This window comes from Archocentrus centrarchus, chromosome 8, assembly GCF_007364275.1.
Source record: "Archocentrus centrarchus isolate MPI-CPG fArcCen1 chromosome 8, fArcCen1, whole genome shotgun sequence".
NCBI lineage: Eukaryota > Metazoa > Chordata > Actinopteri > Cichliformes > Cichlidae > Archocentrus > Archocentrus centrarchus.
In genome coordinates this window covers 24,263,902-24,283,525 of record NC_044353.1, presented here as the reverse complement: position 1 = coordinate 24,283,525, position 19,624 = coordinate 24,263,902, and the positions used below count along the sequence as shown (strand labels likewise).

Here is a 19,624-nt window from a genome sequence, read left to right as displayed (position 1 = left end):
TCTGAAAAATCCCTTTCCTGTTCTCCGCTTGGCTCTGGTTTGGTGTCTCATTAGACTTCACGAGGTTCTTGCCACAATGTCAGCTTTTAACTCCCATCAGGGGTTTTGACTTGAGCTTTCATCAGTCACACTGGGTCATGTCCTCACTTCTCTTTTTACAGCTCAAGCACCTTAAAAAAAAAAAGGTCCACGTTCTCTAGTGACCACATCTGCTTTATATTGCCAGTTTAATGCACCACAGGCTTCTGTTTTAGCCCAAGTGATGATGGGAAGTGTTGTCAGTGGATCTCAGCAGAGCTGGAAGGAAAACCTCACAATGAGGGCAGCAGGGTCATTACCAGTGTTAACATTTAAACATGGCTGACCTCTTCCTGACAGATATTTCTCAATTGGCAAACTCATAAAAGGGCGCTGGTATAATTGCTGTGTTATAATGCTGACATTTCTACCACTGCAAAGCTGCTGAGAGTGCTACTTGAAGCAGAAAATCTAGATGGGATCTTTATAATACAAAAGTGTGCACTTAGGGGTGCTATATTGGGGATTTATCTTTCATTCACTTTTCCTCTGTGGAACATTTTGGATTTGCGCACCTGTTACACATTTCCTGATCTGTGACACCCGATTAGCTCAGCAGCCTGGACGAAAGCCGGCTGATGCAGAGTCACAAACTAAGAGAAATGGATTGATGAGTGGAGAGATGACTGCATGCAAAATTTATTTTTCATTATTCTCCACTTTGAGGCATCCAGTGACTTCACTTGTGTTTTATCTGTTTCATCTATATGTAAATCCACTGAAGAATAATCCCAGACTTCATCTTAATCATGGACCAGCCACGAATATTTGGAAAATACAATTGTGACACTAGGCACACACTCACTGTTGCAACAACAGCCGTCTCTCTTGCTCCAAGCAAGAATATCCAACATTTAATTACTTTTGCCATTAGTTCAAACAGCGGGGCTCCTGATATAGAGCAGATCGGTGAAGGGAGGGACGGGGGGGCGGGGGGGGGGGGGGGGGGGGGGATCCGCTTCAGGGTTGTAGATTGGTATAAACTGGGACCAAACTGAAGCACCCAGAAGCTAATTTTGATTCATGCTTAATCTTTTTTGATTGCTTTGGCTTTGGCCACTCCTACTTTAACTCAGTTTGCCCTGAATGCTGTGCTGATGGTGCTCTGCCTTCAGAAAATAAAACAGGGTTAGGATTCAAACTAATTGACTCTTACTGCTTCTGCACTAAGCTTTCCTCCTGCTTTAGGCTTTTTTCGTGCCTACCGTCTCCCACTCATCTCATCCTTATTTGCATAAGTGATTGCCATTTGCAGGCAACTACAGCTTAATAGATTTTTTTTTTTTTTATCTACCGTCTTATTTGCTAGCCAAATTAAACCCACACATGTACACTTGAAATATTTTAAATTATGTAAATTATGTTAGAGGGAAACTCTAACAGCTGACACAGATGTCTTCTATATCTCACAGAGCAGTAAATCTGTAAAAGTAGTCTTGTTGAAGATTACAGTGTAACCTGTAGCTGCATTAATGCAGCCATGCACTATTGTTATACTTTTCCATTACACTGCTGGTCAGTGGGCTGTAATAGCTTTTGGTCAAAGCCCAATGTAAACCTCTAACTTTTAACAGACAGACAAGCCAAGTGTCTTGGAAGTCTGCTTCCGTCTTTCTCTCTCATCTCCCTCCAAAGTCAACATGGCAGCTGAACTGGCATGGGCCTGCAAATCATGTCTGAGGAGGAGTTTAGCTGGAACAGTTGGCATAGCCATTGCTGAGATGCACCAACACATTTTCTTCACAGTGAAAATGACAAATTACTGCAAGAAAAAGGTCAGAATCAAGGCTGGTCTCTGTCTGAGGAAGATCGGACATCGTAGGCAGGATGTCCTTCAGAAGCAGATATCCTTAAGGGAAGAGGACACCATTTTTGGCAATTAGTCAGACTACTGGGTTAGCCTTTCCTTAACATTGCACTGTTATCTGCAGTAACTTGGCGAATCATTCCTAAAATGCACCCTAATGTCTACTCTCAAGGTGACTGTGCTGTTCTTTTGTACTTTTTCTGGTGGAGATGGTGTATGCACTGTAAACCCAGATTTTGATTCCACTTAAAAATATTGAGTTCATATTAATTAAAATTGCCTAGAATGTGAACATTACTTGTTAATGCTGAGTAGACTGTACTTTTTGATGGTCTATCTTATTTTAATCATGTGTTTGAGTTCAAACAACTTAATATCATCAAGTTTTGCACCTGCTAAAAATCTAGTTTATACCAGTTTTAACAGACTGGCTTAATGTGCAGCTGCATGGTGGCATGGTCTGGGTTCAATTCCGGCTTGGCCCAGGCCTCTTGCTGTTTGGAATATGAGACATTTGGTGTTTTTGTTTGGTTTTTGTTCACAACGCTCTCTCGTATAGTTTTTTATTGTTCCATGGACAAATGTTATTTGTAAATGTTAATGTACCTGCATTCAGCAGGGCTGAGTTTTATCATGTTCATTTACCAAATTTAAACAGACACAGTTCAACACTGTAAAAAATATTTGTGTTACTGGGCAGCATGGTGGTGTGGTGGTTAGCACTGCTGCCTCACAGCTAGAATAGCTATCTGATAGTCTGGGTTCAAGTCCACCTTAGCCTGGGATTCTTGGTGTGTGGAGTTTGTATGCCCTGTGTCTGTGTGGGTTTCCTCCCACAATCTGAAGACATGCAGTTACTGGGGTCAGGTTAATTGGTCTCTCTAAATTGGCCACAGGTGTGAATGGTTGTCTCTGTCAGCCCTGCAACAGGCTGGTGACCTGTACGGGGTGTATCCTGCATCTTACTGCCTTGTCAGCTGGGATAGGCTCCAGCCCACACAACCATGAAAAAGCTAGGGGGAATTGATTGATCAGAAGACATTTTATTTTTTCATGAACTATAAAAGATAAGTTTGGTCAATTAGAACATACAATTTAGTTCAACTGGAAATGGAGTAGTGCTTACTTAACAGGCTGAGTTAAATAAACTGTTTCATTACTTAAAAAATTTAAGGCAACAAGTTACCTTGGTTTTTTTTAAGTAGATTCAACTTATCCGGGTTTACAGTGTGGCAACAATTTGAAACATCTAAGTGTTTACATTCCCACTGCTGATTGAGGCCTACATACCACAACCATCATGATTAAATCTCCTTTTTTTTTTCAAAAGGAGTTGTTTTGACTTCAAGATTCACATCTAAAGAGGGAAAACACCCACATCCATAAATTAGGTCTGTGCCTCGCAAGACTGGCTCCCTGCCGTCAGCTGGTCCTTGTAAGAAACTAACACTTCCTACTCAATCACGAGATCCATGACAGCATGGATTGTTTTTCATTCTGCCTCTCCAGGACACATTAGGCAGCAGAAGACAGACAGGTGAACAAAACACAAAGGACAAACTGACATCTCTCCAGGCTCAGGGACGTCCAATGGGCCATAATGACTGGGGCTGACAAGCATAACTGGCGCTCTCTTTCTCTGTCTGGGAAACTGCATTACTGTCTGCATACAAACTCGAGCCCAGTGAAGTTTTCCATGCCATCATTTAATTTAATCACTTGGGAAATGGTCTTCAGTCATGCAGGTAAAGACATTAGCTTATGACAACAGAGGCCCAGCTGTCACAGGTGAGGCTTAAAGTCAAATAGAAGACGAGCTCGGCGGATGGAGCTCTGAGTGCCACCTCGAACACTGTCAAGAGCAGGAGTGAAAAAAGCTCATCTCAGATGGAGGTTGTGCTGCTTTTTTGTGCTTGGTCATTGCAAAATATCGGTTTTGTCCAGTAGCTTGTATGCCTCAAATATGTGAAGCAGCTTGCATAATAGCATTGCCCTTGTGTTTTACATACCCCTCATAAATAAAATAACAATCTAGCTGTGACCTCCTTTATCTGACATGGCTGTTCCACAATCTATGGCTCCCAGTTACTCCCTTACATGTAAAGAAAACGGTAGTCCGTTATTTTTCTGCTAAATATGATTTATCTAGGCATTTACCAAGGGTATGCAACTGTTCCGTATCAGGTGTTTTAGATAACTAAACATTTCTGAAATAATTAGCCTTGAGATGCATTTGTTAAATCTTGGACTCTTCTCCATCCGGGGTCATTTATAATCTCAGTGAATGCCATACCCACATTCCACAAGAGCTCTGGTAGAAATTAAACCAAGCTAAAATGGCAGTGCCAGAAACCACATGAAGTCTAACAATTATGGACAGGAGCTGGCTGGTTTCCGGGTACTGTGTGTACTCTGCTGCTATGTGCTGCTCTACAGGAGGGAGACTGGCTGCAACCACACTTATGGTGGCTGAGAGAGAGCTGTGTCAATGAGGCTGACAGAGCCTAAGGTGGCTGGCCAAGTAGGGCCCTGCTTACTCCCAGCAGGGTTTGTACATCCAGGGTGTACCCTGGGAAGGACAAAAGGGTGGATGAGCAGGATGGATGACTTTGTTAATACAGGGATTCATGAGAGCATCAGTGCTTCCTGGCCTCAGGAATTCATTCCTCCTTCAATACTCTGTTTTTTTTTTTGTTTTTTTTTTATTCCTGCATGCTGCTGCTGCTGTTTGTCCTCTACAAGCCAGGCCTTAAATTTGCATTCTAGCATTACCTAAATTTTTTTGATTCATGGATGTTTTTACATTTGTATGTAATCTATGCAGGTTAGGGACACCCTGAACAAACAGGTTACATTAGTTTTTTCCTCATATTCTAACAGTTAGTCATCCACTATAAATACTCCTACTATCCATTGTTTCTCATTTTTCTCTCCATGCTGGAGGCAAGATTTAACACTGGAAACAATGGAGGGAAACTGCACTATTCAAGCAGTCACTCTCCCTTGGTTATTCTTTTACTAGTATAACTAGAAACACTATTCATTAAGACTCATTGTAATATAAACACATAGCAAAAAAATGAAATGCCATCTAGATCCGAAACACTGAAAATCAATCTGAATATGCAGTTGACAGAAGTTCCCCAAAGAGAATTTCGTAATGAGTAGAAACTCGTGGTTACATAGTCAGTCCAGAAAATGAGTGGAGGTATCTCACTCTGACAGATGATCTAAATATAAATCATTTGCACAAACTAACACTGCAGGCTTGTGTCTTGTGCCGTTCTTGCATGCATCTGAGGCCCATCTGCACATTAATTGCAGAAGGTGGCTTTTGATCTTTATATAGCACATTGTGCCTCCAACTGGGACGAATTAAGAAGCTGACAAAACTACAAAGCTACTGATATTTCATTAGGGTGTGGAGAACAGAAAGCAGGCCCTAAAAATAAATGTGTTATACTGCACAGCAGACATTAATGCCAGGTGACTTCACCAGTTGTGGAAGTTGATTTGGCTATAGAGTTACAAGTATGATATAACCAAGGGAGTAATTAGAACATGTCACTAATGTGTCACTTCTTTTCTGGCTGCTCTCGCAAGTATGAGAGCAGTGGGAAAACAAAATGAAGCTGTGTGGTCCAGACTATCTCTATTTCCACTTATTATTATGCATATTTTACAGGAAAGAAAATACTCTGTGAATCACAGCCACAGGCAGGAAAGTGAAGTGCAACTGAGCACCAGTAAAAGCTGCAGTCATCTGAATTGACCCTAGTGACATGTGACAGCCTGTCACAGCAAACCAGCCCTTATGACATGAAAAAAACAAAAAAAAATACAGAGACAGCAGAAATATCCGACGCAGCTGACCCTTAGATCAAGTGTCACAGCTAGCTGAGGCGCAGGCACAGCGGACGGGTGAGGCTGCTGTGACTGGCGAGGTAGGCGGTGGGCATGTATGATATGACCAACCGAGAAGGGTTGAGCAGTTTGTGCATTTTTTGTGTTTTTTTTTTTTCCCCTCCACATATCTCAGTTCAGGCTGTCTGATTTTTTTTTTATTTATTATATTTTTTAACAATACTAATTTGACCTTTTATTTTCTGTGGTTTCAGTATAGAGTGTCAGATTTGTATCGGGTGCAACGCCGGGCTCCCCCACCATCATAACAGTGTTTACTTTATGACAGGCTTGCGAGCCAAAGATATGAATAGCGTACAAAAGTATAAATGGCCTCCTAACAGCAGGCTGCGTGCATGTGGTGTATTTATAGAAGTTAATTGCAAATGTACGTCTAGATAAACATAAAAAAAATCCTGCCTTAGATCTCTGGAAGGTTGGTTTCTGACAAAAGCAAACATGCACACACCTCTGAAAATGTGTGCACATCAAGATAACTATAAGGAACTAGATGTTTGCCTCTGTAAAAAAACCCCAAAAAAACAGCAGGAGTTCTATCTGTATTTGCTATCACACAACCTGCATCCACTTCCCTTCCATCACAAAGCCTTATATATTGCCTAGGAGCCAGAAAACTGTGTTCCATTATTTTATCAGCATAGGTCCCCGCCCTACACCATGCAGCAATATCCTGCAACAGGAAATCAATTTGAAGGAGTGCTGACACGTTACACTATAAAGAAACCAATATATAATATTACTCTAATCTGAGTGTGTTTATAAACAAAATATCACCCACCTGGATATTAATTCTACTTAAGTCAAAGCTTCCTTCCTTCTTGCAGAAACTTTGGTCACATATGCAATAACACATGTGGCTAATCCAGTGCTTGAATTATTCAGTCATTCTGCACAGGTAAATTATTTACAACGTACTTCCTACTGGAGCTGCTGGGCATATACAGGTAGCGGCATGTGGTCATGGAAAGTTAAGCTGTGGCATCGCTATTCGCAGTGCTGTTAACAAGCCTGTTTGTGCTGACAACAGCAGATAGATAAGGCCTGTCCTCACTTTAGTGGAAAAAGAAGGAAAAATAAAACTCATTCAGTAAATCTGTACAACATCTCAGTCCTGAGCTGTGTTTGTGGCTCTAATCTTCAGGAAGCAGCAGACAGTAAAAACTCCCTAACTGTCGATTATATACACTACACAGGCCAAGACAACTAGACAGGGTTTCACATAATAATAAGAGTTGTGTGTATAGTCTTCAGTAAGATAAGGTACCACCCTGTTGAATCATTTGACCGTGAAATGGCCTTCACCACTTTGGGATTAAGTAGTTGATAAGTAGTTAGCTTTAGGCTTGGACTCCAGCTGCCAGCCCTGAAAACCTGCAGCATTTGTTTGCTGAAGAAGCTTATCATCAACGTACTGAATCTCCAGCTGCAGTCTGTCTGCGAAAGTGTGGGAAAATTCAGCAGCAGCTAAGCCCTGATGTGATACCTCTGAGGAGCTGGCCTGGCCACAGAAAGATGTTTAAAATTAACCAGAATATTAAACCTTATTTTATATTCTGCTCAGACGGTTGCAAACAATTGGTTAAAGGAAAACAGCCAAAAGGTTATAGTGTATTAGTATTGTATTAGTATTATATTAGTATTACAATTAAATGAACAAAATGGGATTGAAAGGAACAATTTGAAAGGCAATTGCAGTCTCAGAAATCTGAAAGCCAATTCAAAACTATGAAAATATTTTGCAACCAAATTAAACCATGAACAATGTAAATGCCAAAGATCTCTATTTGCACTACGTGCCAAAATCAGAAGATCGATAGCATTTGCACCAGACTTTCTAACAAGGGTTTCATTCTTGACCCTTAAACCTCCCACAGTTTAACAGCACGCTAAGTGAATAGCTTAAAAAGGGAAGTTGCTTTAGACAACAAGGGGAAATAAGTCAGTCTTCTTGTGAATATCATCACTTCCCAATGTGTCCTGAGACCACATACAACCATCTTATTGTCTGCAGGAGGTTTGACATTCTCCCCTTAAATGAGTAAGAGGAGAATCTCAGAAACGGCATGCCCGAACAACATGTGATCCTCATCTAAATAGTTTCCAGCATGATTTCAGACTGAAGCAAGTCTACAAAAGACTTCATTGTATAGGCTGATGTGGACTGGGCTGAACAAGGGTCATTGTACAGCCTGATCACAGTCCAAAAAAAAAAAAAAAGAGCAGGCTGAAGTTTTCACTGCCTCATCAATGGAAATGGTGCACTAAGCAAATTCCCAGCTGAGATAATTACTCAGGGTGACGCACAAGATGAGTTAGCGCCGTTATGGTTTAGCAGAGACATCACATGAATGTGTATGGCATGAAAATCTATACCTACAAATACATTTTCAACCTAAAAGACTGTTTTACAATGAAAACAATCTCCAGCTGGACAAACGTTTTAGCACCGTTGCTGTTCTATATCTATAATTATCATTTGATAATTAAGGTGTGGAGCTGGGAGGTATGAAAAGGCTGTTCTAGGTTCATTTTTTTATTATTTTATGTATTCATTGTGTATTTGTATTATTTTTCTCCTTCCACACTACCATAGCTTTTTCTATTAGTGGTTAATTAGTGTTTGATTTGGGAAAGGGTGAAAATATATATGCCATATACACCTCTGTAGCTATTTGCTGTCCCCTTCTTTTCCTCTATATGAATAATAAATATTTGAAGACAAAAAAATAAATTAATTAATAATCACATATCACATGACCATTCTTGTATACTGGGCAGGTGACAGTGTAAACAGGAAGTGGATGGAGCTTGTGTAGAAATAGATTAGATTGCTTGGACCAAAGAACTGTTACTGAAAGAAATGCATGTGCAGGCAGCTATGGCAGCTAAAACTGGGACTGGGAGCTGCAAAGCAAATATGGCAACATGTTAGAGCAACAGTGAGAAAATTACCCATTGCAGGAAGAAGACATGGCAATGGGAAAGCAGTATCCACACAAGAAGGAGAAAACCAGAAAAGATGGACACAGATTTGAGGGAAACCTGCATTCTCTATTCTTTACAACCAAAAAGAAGTTTGGGTGTATAGAAAATGGGAAGCAGCCCCGGCTTTCTTGATCTGTGACCCCAGCAAAGACTTTGAATTTGTCTCTAATCTTATGTCTTACTGAGTACAATATGATGTCTATTTTGTAAATCATGTCCCCTGCTTTACTGTCAAAAGTGACAGTAAATCAGGCTTTAGAGCAACCCCGCCTTCTGAGTGACAAGTAGTTTCTGTAATGAGTGTGAAGCATCTCTCGGTCTCATTCACACCCTCCCTTCACCCCTTACTTGTCATGCCTGGTTTTAAAACATCAAGATTGCCATGATGAAAACGCTCAGCTCATGGCTGCACAGCTGGACCTCGACTTCACTGCGGCAGCTTGCATCTTCTTTATACAGGCTATCAACCAGACTAAAAAAACGTTGCAAAATTTCCAAACTAAACTCTGTCAGCTGCAGGCCCGTGCAGCTAATCTAATTTAATGTTCAGTTATAAATTTGGGTTAAATTACTCTGCTGCATTTTATTTAGTTTTACTTTGTGGTATAATTCCAGCTCACCCGTGATTTCGCTCCCTCCCTTAAGCCCAAACTGTCTGCCCATCTGGCCGCAGCAGTTTCAATTCAGCTTTAGTCAAGCTGAGAAAGAAAAAAAAAAAAGCAAGAAAGGTAAAACCAGTTCAGCTGCTCGGTTTCAAGATGCCAGATGAGAAAGTAGAAATACAAAGAATATTTTTATTAAGATAATCGCATTAAAAAGATCTCAGTGTTGACCAAAATATGATTTTTGCTTTAAACAAGCATTTGAAGTGTTAAATGTTTCAGTAGTAGTGTCTGTGCTAGGCATAAAACACAGCAAAAGTCAAACATTTTAAAAGAAAAACAATCATATGGATGTACCCTAAACTGAGTTATATAAATAGTTTAAATAGGCTGCGTCATGCTCCAAATGCAAATGTTTAGCTTCATCTTATGGTCTAATCAACATGATTAAAAATACTTCACAAAGGGCAGCCATTAGCTCTGTGATCTTGTCTCACATCCTCCCTGAGAAACCACCAGCACGACCACAGAGGTCAGGTTACTGCGAGTTTTAATGAGAAGCACTGGAAGGAAGGAAATGCAGAACAGAGAAGGGGGTGAGGTGAAAATGAAGGCAGGAAACACGCCACAAACTGGGTGCATTCTCTGTGTCCAGTCCACACGACTGCGGAAACAACATACATTTGCACACATGCACAGGAACACATCCACACCGCACACATCCCATTACTGTCCACTGTAAAGGGTACGTCACTGACCGCCAAAAATAACTGGTCTTGTTTGAGACAGGCCTGCCGCCCACTCAAGCCACAGAGCGCGATCTGTGTAGTGTGACATCAAATCTGACATATCTATTGAAGAGAGCAGATAACGCGTGGCCCGCAACAACAGGAATTAACCATATTAGCGTGGATTCAGACAGAGGAGAGAACAGAAGCTCGGACACAGAGCTTCGCAAAGATGAGATGGCTGTTTAGGCGAGTTTTAAAAAGGATAAAGGAGATAAAAATTCAATTCTGAAACTAGCACTATCGAGTTTGTGTTCCCAAAGAGGAAAGTGACCCACATAGTGATGAAAGAGAACTTTAAAGTCTAGCAAAATTTCTAAAAAACACACAAACTGAAAACACTCAAGTTCTGATTAAAGCTGTAATAATTCCTCAGTTCTTAAACCATTAAGTATTAATTTTTTAATCAAAACTGAGAGAACTGAACTGCCTCTTTCTACAAGCACACTATCCATTTCAAGAATGTAAGATTAAAAAACTTATGTGTGATAAAACCCAGCAAGCATTCATTAAAAACAAAAAGAAACAAAGGAAAAACACGTTAAGGACCGCTCACACTTACTAATAAGAAAAATCCAGCATTAGAAGATCAAAATTAGTAATTATTCTCTTAAATATGACTCACCATCTATTCAGCTGATAATTTCATTCAACATCTGATGGACTCAACCTTCTTACAACGGTATAATCAAGGTTTCCAGTCTTTCCATCTTTAATCATTGTATTTCCCACACTTGCTGTAATTACTAAAAACCCTCATGTGGACGCAACCTTCACATCCAATTTCAGAAAATGTCTCCTTGAAAGATTAGCAGACCTTAAACAGCACAGAGTACTGCTTATTGACCGGCTGCATTGATTATCACCACTGCGGGCTGTGGAAAATGTGCACGGGAGCAGCGGAGTGTGGGCATGTGTGTCTAAAAGCATATAGCTGTACATGCAGGTGTTGAAAAAAAAGGCCTGAATCAGAGAATATGAAACCAATTATTCTGCAGCAAAACACATTCAGTGTCCTTGTAATAGAGCTTCTGTTTGGGATGATGGAAGAAGCTCGATTCTATAAAAATGAGATTTCATTTCTTCATAGAGGCAACAGCTGCAGCAACCGACGGTATGTAGTCTTCAGTTTCATGTGTATTGGAGAGAGGGGCGGCCTTTTTGGTTTCACGTACAGCAGCTCGATTTTTCTAATAAAGCCCATATTTGACTGCCTTCAATTTGTCACATGGGAAAATATGTGGATGAAAGGAAAGCTGTTTGTTTGGTTGGCCATAACGTATGGAAGGCGAAGTGATTCGACCAACAGATAAGTGCTTATTCACAGCTCCGCTGTGTTCCAGTTCTCACTGTTAGGAGGAACACACGAATCAGTCACACATAATCAACATTCGTTTAAACAACTGCGTGAAAAAGGAATAAAATTAACGACAAACAGTCTGCTTCTGATATAGCCACTGAGATATTCGACTCACTCTAGAGAAATCTGTGAGTCCAACTGTGGTGAGGCACGAATATGAGTCACATGACATTTTGGCAGAGGCTGAACTGCGTAGATTGGGGAGCAATGACTGGAAAAAAACAGTCAGGTGAGATGTGGGTCTGTGTGTCAAAACTGTAAGTACGTGGTGTCATTTAATTGATTCGATTTCACAGAAAGCTCTCAAAAAGATGAAAATGATTTTTTTTTGTTACATTTTCAATTTTGCTTTAGAATTTGAATCGACCTAAACCATTTTAAACTTAAGGGAAAAATTACTGAATTTCACTTCTTTCAGACCCATTACTCAGGCCTGTTTTGTCTGGCTTTTATCAGAGTACTACAACTATTTAAAGATGATAAAACCGTGCAGAATTTTGCATTCATAGCATTCAGGAAGTTATTTGTCATTGTGTCTCTGCTCTGAAAACCAATTCCAAATTCTTTAATTGAGCGAGCCATCGCTTCATTCTAATCAGTGGATAATTATTTCATGACTTTACCAGCGAACTGTGTAAACCCTTAAATATGTTGCTCTGTTAAAGTGAGGGGAGATGCAGGGGGAATCACCCAAAAGTGAACCCAAGACCTCTGCGAGGTGACCAGGGAGATGTAAAAGCGAGGATGAAGGGGGAGGAAAGAGGAAGAATAAGGCCATGCAGCTGGGCCACCAGATCTGTGGAAAACTCTAGACAAAAGCACAGGAAAACTGGGAAGGCTGGGGCAGGTCCTCTGGGACAGTCACAGGCCCAGTGAGGGGAAGGCCTCCTTATTCCTGATGTAACTAAAGAGAACACAGTTTCTTTGTCTATGGAACTAAAGTCAGTTTTTCCCTCCAGGTCACAGAGCACACACATAAGGATGGTTCTAGGCTCTGTTTATAGTCTGAAAACCAAGACAACTACTGTGATTGAGAAGTGACAAACCATCAGGAAATGTAGCATTGGTGAGGAGACAGAATGTCTAATTAGGAAAAGATGAGAGAACCGAAAATAAGAGAGCACAAACTCGGGTCATTTCCAAGAAAGAAAAAGAAAAAAAAAAGCTTCTTATTTGCATAATTGTTCGTGTTTATTTTTGCCTTTCTCTGAGCGAATGTGCTTCACCACATATTAGGCTTCCAGAGTGATGCCTTTCACTATAACTGGGCGTGATCAGCTGGGAATCATAAAAGAGAGACTTTACATCATTTTCCCTGGCACACTGCATTACAAGTTCTGTCGGCTGGCAAATGGGAGGAAAGGTTGGCACCGGTGTAACAAGAAGCAGAGGAAGCAGAAAGGGAAAGTTAAGAGTTACAGAATCAGGGATTTTCAAACGTGCAGATTATGCCTGGCTTGAAGCCGCATCATTCACAAAAAAATTACAAGCAGTTACTTAAAATCTATTTGTTTAAAACATCTACATTTATTATTTAAAGAGATGCATCACACGCACATTTTGGGCACTGCTCAGCACTGGTGTTTCAAGGGTTCAATCTTAGTCCAAAGAAAAGAGCATTTATACTGACTAAGATCCACCTCTCCCAAAAAAAGGCAGTAAAAAGACAAGTCATGGGAGTCCAAAACACACCCTCATTTCTGGGAAAGCTGCTGGAGTGAGTTTGGTGCGTGGTATGTGATGTTGGTGGGACTGCGCTGAAACTGTCCAGATATAACTGCGCACATGCACTTCAATTTAGGGAAACTTGAGTTTAGCAGTCTGTTGCACAATGAGGATTCGCAGCCCCTGGGTATGACAACCAGCTGTGCCAAAGAGAGAGGGTGGGAGAGGAGCGGTCCGGGGGCAGGCTATCCTATTTAAAACAGCAGTCTCATTGCTGCTGTAACAGTGCTGAGATACTATATCAGGGTGTTCCTTGAGCTGACCCTCTGGCCTGACAAAGAGCTGCGGAAACATAAACAGACACTATACAATCCTGTCTTTGCAGCGATGTGGAAAAACAACATCTAATAAGGGGAAAATGTTCTGGATGCATGTATTTTTAATTCTTCTGTGACAAGATTTAATTCTAAAAAAAATAAATAAAAAAATGGTATAATTTAATAAACAATTTATCCTTTTCTGAGCAGCTAAGAGGTTCAAATTGTTAAAAATTTGTTAAGCTGGAGCATACCCTCCTCCCATGCTCTGATCCTTAAACTTTTTCTTTGAATCAATACACAGGCTGATTCCAAATTCATAGGTTTCAGTCACATGACTTGCACAGATTTCTGCAAGGCAAATACCAGAGACTCCATATAACTGCAGCACTGTTTCCAGCTGTTAATTCAAACCTCACATATCTGCACCACTACTCCAAATAAGAGAAACAAAAGTTATGTGAGCAAACTTTATTGGACACTTTTAAGAGACATTATTTCAGTAAAACTTTTTGTTTTCAGCTCACGTTCGGGTAGTTTAAAAAGTGAGTTTGCTTGTTTCACTTTTGTTTTTATTGTTGAAAAATGTTTAGTTTTAGTTTAGCTTTTGTTAGTTTTGTTGTTAAGTTTAAACTCTAGTCATAATATGTGGGTGTATTTGTCAGATGCAAGATGTATTAGGTTAAGAACAGGCATTACAATACCCGTTAAGACTGCTGACTCACAGTCATGACATCCCAGCTGCAGCTGACATATGGACCAACCGTCCTGATGATTACTGAAAATGACTGGACCTGAAATCATTTCCTTTATAATTTTTTTTTTTAGTTAGTTAGTTTTATATTTCTTATTTTTATTTTAGTTACCTAAGATGTTTGTACATACCCAGTTTTAGCTTTGTTTGAGAGATTTAAACTAACCTTGTTGTGATCCACTTACTGTACAAACTGCAAGAGTTGGGTATTTTTACTCATTATTTTGTGATGAATCCTTCCCCTCATGCTACTGGAGGATGAAAGTATGCAAAAGCGCAAATGTTAGCCAGCTATTTAGCTATTGGTTGTTAGCAGAGACAAGATGCTAATTAATCTCTTGTCTCTGGTTGTTGATTGTTTCAGAATCACCATATTGTGGTGGTTATAGTTTTGGTTTGGTTAACCCACTGGTTCTCAAATGTTATCTAGCGAACCTTACTTCAGAAGTCAAAAATAGCTCACGCCCCATACCAACCAAGATTACAAAAGGATCCAGCCTGCTTTGATTTGTTTAGCTTCTCTAAAGGTATCATATTCACTCAACATAGTTTCACTTCATATTTTTGCCCTGGTTGACCACACCCCACCTCCAGAACCACCTTGTGACCTTAATCTAATAATAGTTTATTTCCAATGTCAGTTTGAATGACCCAAAACTGGTAACTAAAGGTTATAGCCCCCCCAAAAAAATGTGCAGAAAGAGGGAACGGTCCAATTGGACCACAAGAAAAGGGTGTTCACAAGCACTACATTTTGTTAACAGTGACAAACAAACTGATTGAGGTAAATAAAAGCATCCATCTTTTCCAACATTGGCTGATTTCCAGTTCACTTAAATTGTCAATTGATTTTAGCCAAGTAAACTTTGCAATTGCATCATACCCAACATATTCCATCTTGAGTCATCAGTTAAATACTGTATATTTATTGGGTTACATACAGACAAACCGTTTAAGAGGAAGATTAAAGGCCAAGGAACTACTGTTGCTTATCTCCAAGCACTGGCCTTTGGGGAGAAAGAGCACACCATTGCCACTGCCCTGGAAATAAGCTTTGCCCTGAGGTTAACCAGCCTCAGACGCCGTGTCACTGAGAACACAAACTAGGAAGCCAAAAGCACCCTGAAACTACTAATCTTAAATTAAAAGTTTTCATCTCTGCTGTGTTGAGTTCAACAAAGCAACTCTGAAAACAATTCACTCTGGCACGTTTTTAATTTACAGCTATTCTCCAAACCTGTACACCTGAGGTTTCTAGTAAATTCTGTCAATGCCAGTTCATGTATGACTGCCATGCTCATGACAGACGAGGTGCTGACTGAGAGAAAGGCAGGCTGGCATTCTGGCAAATGGAAGCCCTGGGAGCTTAGAGGTAGACCTGAAATAGCCCTGCCAGTGCTGCATACAGCATTACATCACAACTGATTTCATCGTCATGGCTGCCACAGCATCATAAAACCAGCAAGGTATTCTGGGAAGGGGACAACTGGATGCAGAGCCTGTGAGTCACACAATCATGTCATAAACAGGGGGAGAACTCCGACACTGTCTAATACCTGGTGTAATGTATTTCCATGCAAACAGCAGCCGCTGGGTGAAATTTTGCACAAAGACTGCACTTCCCATATAATTACATTTTGTGCGCCACAACTAATACATGCTGTGTTTTGTTTATTGCTCTGAAAACAGGGCAGGATGTATCTGCTTACATTCCATGTTGCACAGCAGACCCCAGAGACACATTTTTTTCCCCACAAATATCGCACAATTTGACGTGCAAGGGGAAAAAAAAAAAATCTGTGCTCCTCCTTGACAACTTAGTCAAAACCACATCAAAGTCAAAAAGGTATGAGCTGAGCGAGCACAGGAAGCAGATCAAACACTGCCTGTGGGTGCTCTCACCATCAAGCACACCTGACAAGCTTTTAAGCTAATGTCTGTGCGAGCGCAGTTGTAACCAATACATTTAGCAGAATGTGTATTGTTTCTAAAGCAGCAGAACGAGTTGGTTAACATGCTTCACCTCTCCAGGTAATGCTGCCATGCCCCTCATTCATAAATCGAGCCAAGAGACAAAACTGTAGCAGCTTTCACACAAATGCAGACACTTCCTGAGATGACAGGTGCATAACAGTCTGAGACAAATGAGCGTTTAAGGTCTACAACAGTTAGTCATTAATCTTTTACAACCCTGCAGCACGTCTTTAACTCCATGCACTCACAGGGAGGTCAAGCATTACAAATATGTTTGAATTTTGTAGAAGAGAGTTTAAAAAAGGACATCAAAGCCATGCAGTCATATATATATTTAAGAAGTCATGTAATATAGAGTATTGCATGATATTACTTAAGCAGCTTAAGCAGAATCAACATCCTATATGTGTTTAACAGAATATTAACGTGAAATTTTTAGATGAAAAGCAGAAGTATGGCATTATTAATTCAGGGGTGAAAATACCATGAGATAATAATACCATGCAATCTATTATAATAAACTCTGGGCAGGTGCAAGGTAGAGGGAGTAACTGCTTCTTATTCGTGCTTTCAGCCTTTTATTTAGTGAAATAATTTTGCCTATTCTGAGTCAAACCGATCAGCAGCAGCTTTCTAGGACTGGTCAGAGATATCTTCTACAGAGTAGGTACTTTCCCCAAAAAGGTGCCCTGAAAAAGACCCTAAAGGGACGTTTTATTACAATCAGAACATGTGCAAAACTATGGGCATCCCTAAAAAAAGAAAAAAAAGCAAATGATCAAAGCCATTTTCTGCCTGGTTAGGAATCAATCTCAGCTTCAGAATGCCCAGTAAACAGGATTCTGAAGCGAGACACTTTCTGACTAGTGGTACAGATGTGTGCGCTGGGGTAACAGCCCAAGGTTATTTCAAGAAGCACGTGCTCTGCACACATGGAACTATTCAACCCAGTGACGCTCATTTCATCTGGACTCGGGGAGAGTGCTATCCAGACTGAAAATGACCAACAATCACAGAGAGTACACCCAAGTTCGGGAACAGGCAGATTTGAAAGTTCAGAGGGGGGCTTTCAGGAAATCTACAGCTGCTTTGTAGTCTTACTGAAAACTGCACCAGCCCATTGAAGGCGTATCGAATCAACAAAGTGAGCCTGCTGTAGGCCAAATAACTGTGCCCTAAATGTAGATACAGCATCTTGAAGTGATTATAGGTCACACATAAAAACATCACCAAGTTGCTGTTGTATGCTTTAAGATATGTGGAAAGAACTATCTACTGAAAAACTGCAGTGAATGAAGGTTGATAATATCAGTCACTGAGCGTAAAATCCTGCCCGCAAACTCTTTTGAACACCGTGAAGCAGTTGTACAGGATTGTACACTTGGCCAGGGTGATAGACAGATAACACGCTGTGAGTCATGCAGGCATGACTACAGAGTGGCCCCCTCAGCAGCCCTCTGCAAAACTCACATACCAGATAGTCAACAAAGGCCAGCCTGGATGGTCAACCAGCCTGACCACAGCTACTCCCGGCTCCCTCCAAGTATCACATACCCGCACAAACACCCAAACACACGCACACATTGGGAATATTCTCTCCAGGGTCCAGTTGGAGCAGACACAGAGGACAGGAATGGCTGTCACTATCACACATCGGCTGTTTGCTTTATTAGTGTGATTACATCACCCTGAGATATGATCCCCTCCACTCCATGTGATCAGGAATACCGGGCACACAAACCAGGCCATGTGCTCCTATGTCCTGTCTGCCAAAATAACTCAGCAGTTTCTAATACAGTACGTCTCTGGTTTCACTTCAGTCCAGGTATTGTAGGACAGAGGTGCACATAACCTCGCCGATGTCAACAAGACTGTAGTTTGTTAATAAGTGTGTGATGTTTGTGCCGCCATCCTGGCGGAGCTTCGGACCCCCGATGAGTCAAATCGAGAGACATTTAGGTGTGTGCTCCACGGGTATGATTTTGAGGAATGTGTGCCCTTCTGCGACTTACTACCACATGAGTCACACTGAGTCACAATGTGTCAGTGCATCATAAAAACAACAATTCAACAGAAAACAAACAGCCAAAGACAAAATAAGACTTTCAAGATTCACAGGCTGAGACTGAAGTGTGTGTGTGTGTGTGTGTGTGTGTGTGTGTGTGTGTGTGTGTGTAGGGGGGGGGGGGGGGGGGTGCTGTTTGCTCCTCTTTTTGCACAACCATCACCCACAAATTATCTATCATTTATGTGTAGCCATGTGTATTGGGTGATGGTGATTAGCAGAGGAAGAAAGGGAGAAGTAGGAGGAGAATGATAAACACGAGTGAGGTCAGGTGGGACTTTATGTATGATGTGTGTGATTATCCACGACACATTTATGCTACAACTATAATTCAGCTGAGGCTGGAGCTTTCTTCCAGTGATGAGCCTCCAGCCAGATTAAATAATGTAGCCAGATGCTGAAATGAAAACCATCTTGCCTTTGGCTCATATGAGTCTAATGAGAGTAATATCTCTTGAATTTGGGACAGTTCAAGTACAAAAATTTAAGTAATTCAGCTTCTCAGACTTCAAGCTCATTTCACACCCCATTAATTCCACTTCAACGCCTCTTTTAATATGCAGGTTAGGCTGTATCACACTTGTTAAACAGGTGATTGGGCCAAATCTTGGCTGCCATTGGAGCACTTTAAATAGCCCACTTTCTCTATGAAAACTTCACTACACTGAGTGCAAACGGCAAAGCACCCTGTGATCTAACCGACGCTGTGTTTACAACAGCCAGCCTGAGTCTGAATGGTTCCTCTATGGGCCAATTAACTGACCAGTAATTCAATCGACTGGACTGAGCTCGTTTCCTCCGCGATCACGACGCGTGAGCGCTTCCTCCGACTCCTGCCTTCCGTATGGCCGACCACAAGAGCCAGTCACGATATAATGTCACAACTTACCCTTATAACAACCAACGCAGTTGATTTCCAGCAGCGGAAGAATTAAAAATCCGATTTCACAGATTTTTCCACGGGCAGCAGATAAATGATTTGTCACATCATCCTGACAGCGGCGCGCCGATACACGCGCTTCTTTTTCCAACCCGCAGATGTTTTTTTTTTTTTTTTTTTTTTCTTTTTCTTTTTTAAAGCCAACCCCGGTGCCGTAGTATTCAATCTGGTCACTCTCGATCCCAAGAGCAGCTGAGGCAGTCCGGGATGATTAAGTCGAAATGAGGCTGCCGTCCGGTTCTCTGCTCCCCACCTACAGACAGAGCATTCCCACACTGCTCCATGGAGCGACCCGGGGTAAGTTTCCTCCTGCCGGTTGTAGCAATTCAGTTTGGTAGAGAATCAGCCCCGCCCTGGACTGAAGA

The 19,624-nt window shown here is 41.1% G+C and overlaps 1 protein-coding gene across 2 annotated transcripts in view; it reads right to left on the bottom strand.

Annotated features, from left to right (window-relative positions):
• Positions 1-19,575, bottom strand: part of rhbdf1a (rhomboid 5 homolog 1a (Drosophila)) — a 31,325-nt gene extending 11,750 nt beyond the window's left edge. For both annotated transcript variants that reach the window (XM_030735947.1, XM_030735948.1), the window contains exon 1: positions 19,209-19,575. The gene's annotated coding sequence lies outside the window, so the exon portion shown is untranslated. The remainder of the gene's footprint in view (positions 1-19,208) is intronic.
• Between the last annotated feature and the right edge of the window lie 49 nt (positions 19,576-19,624).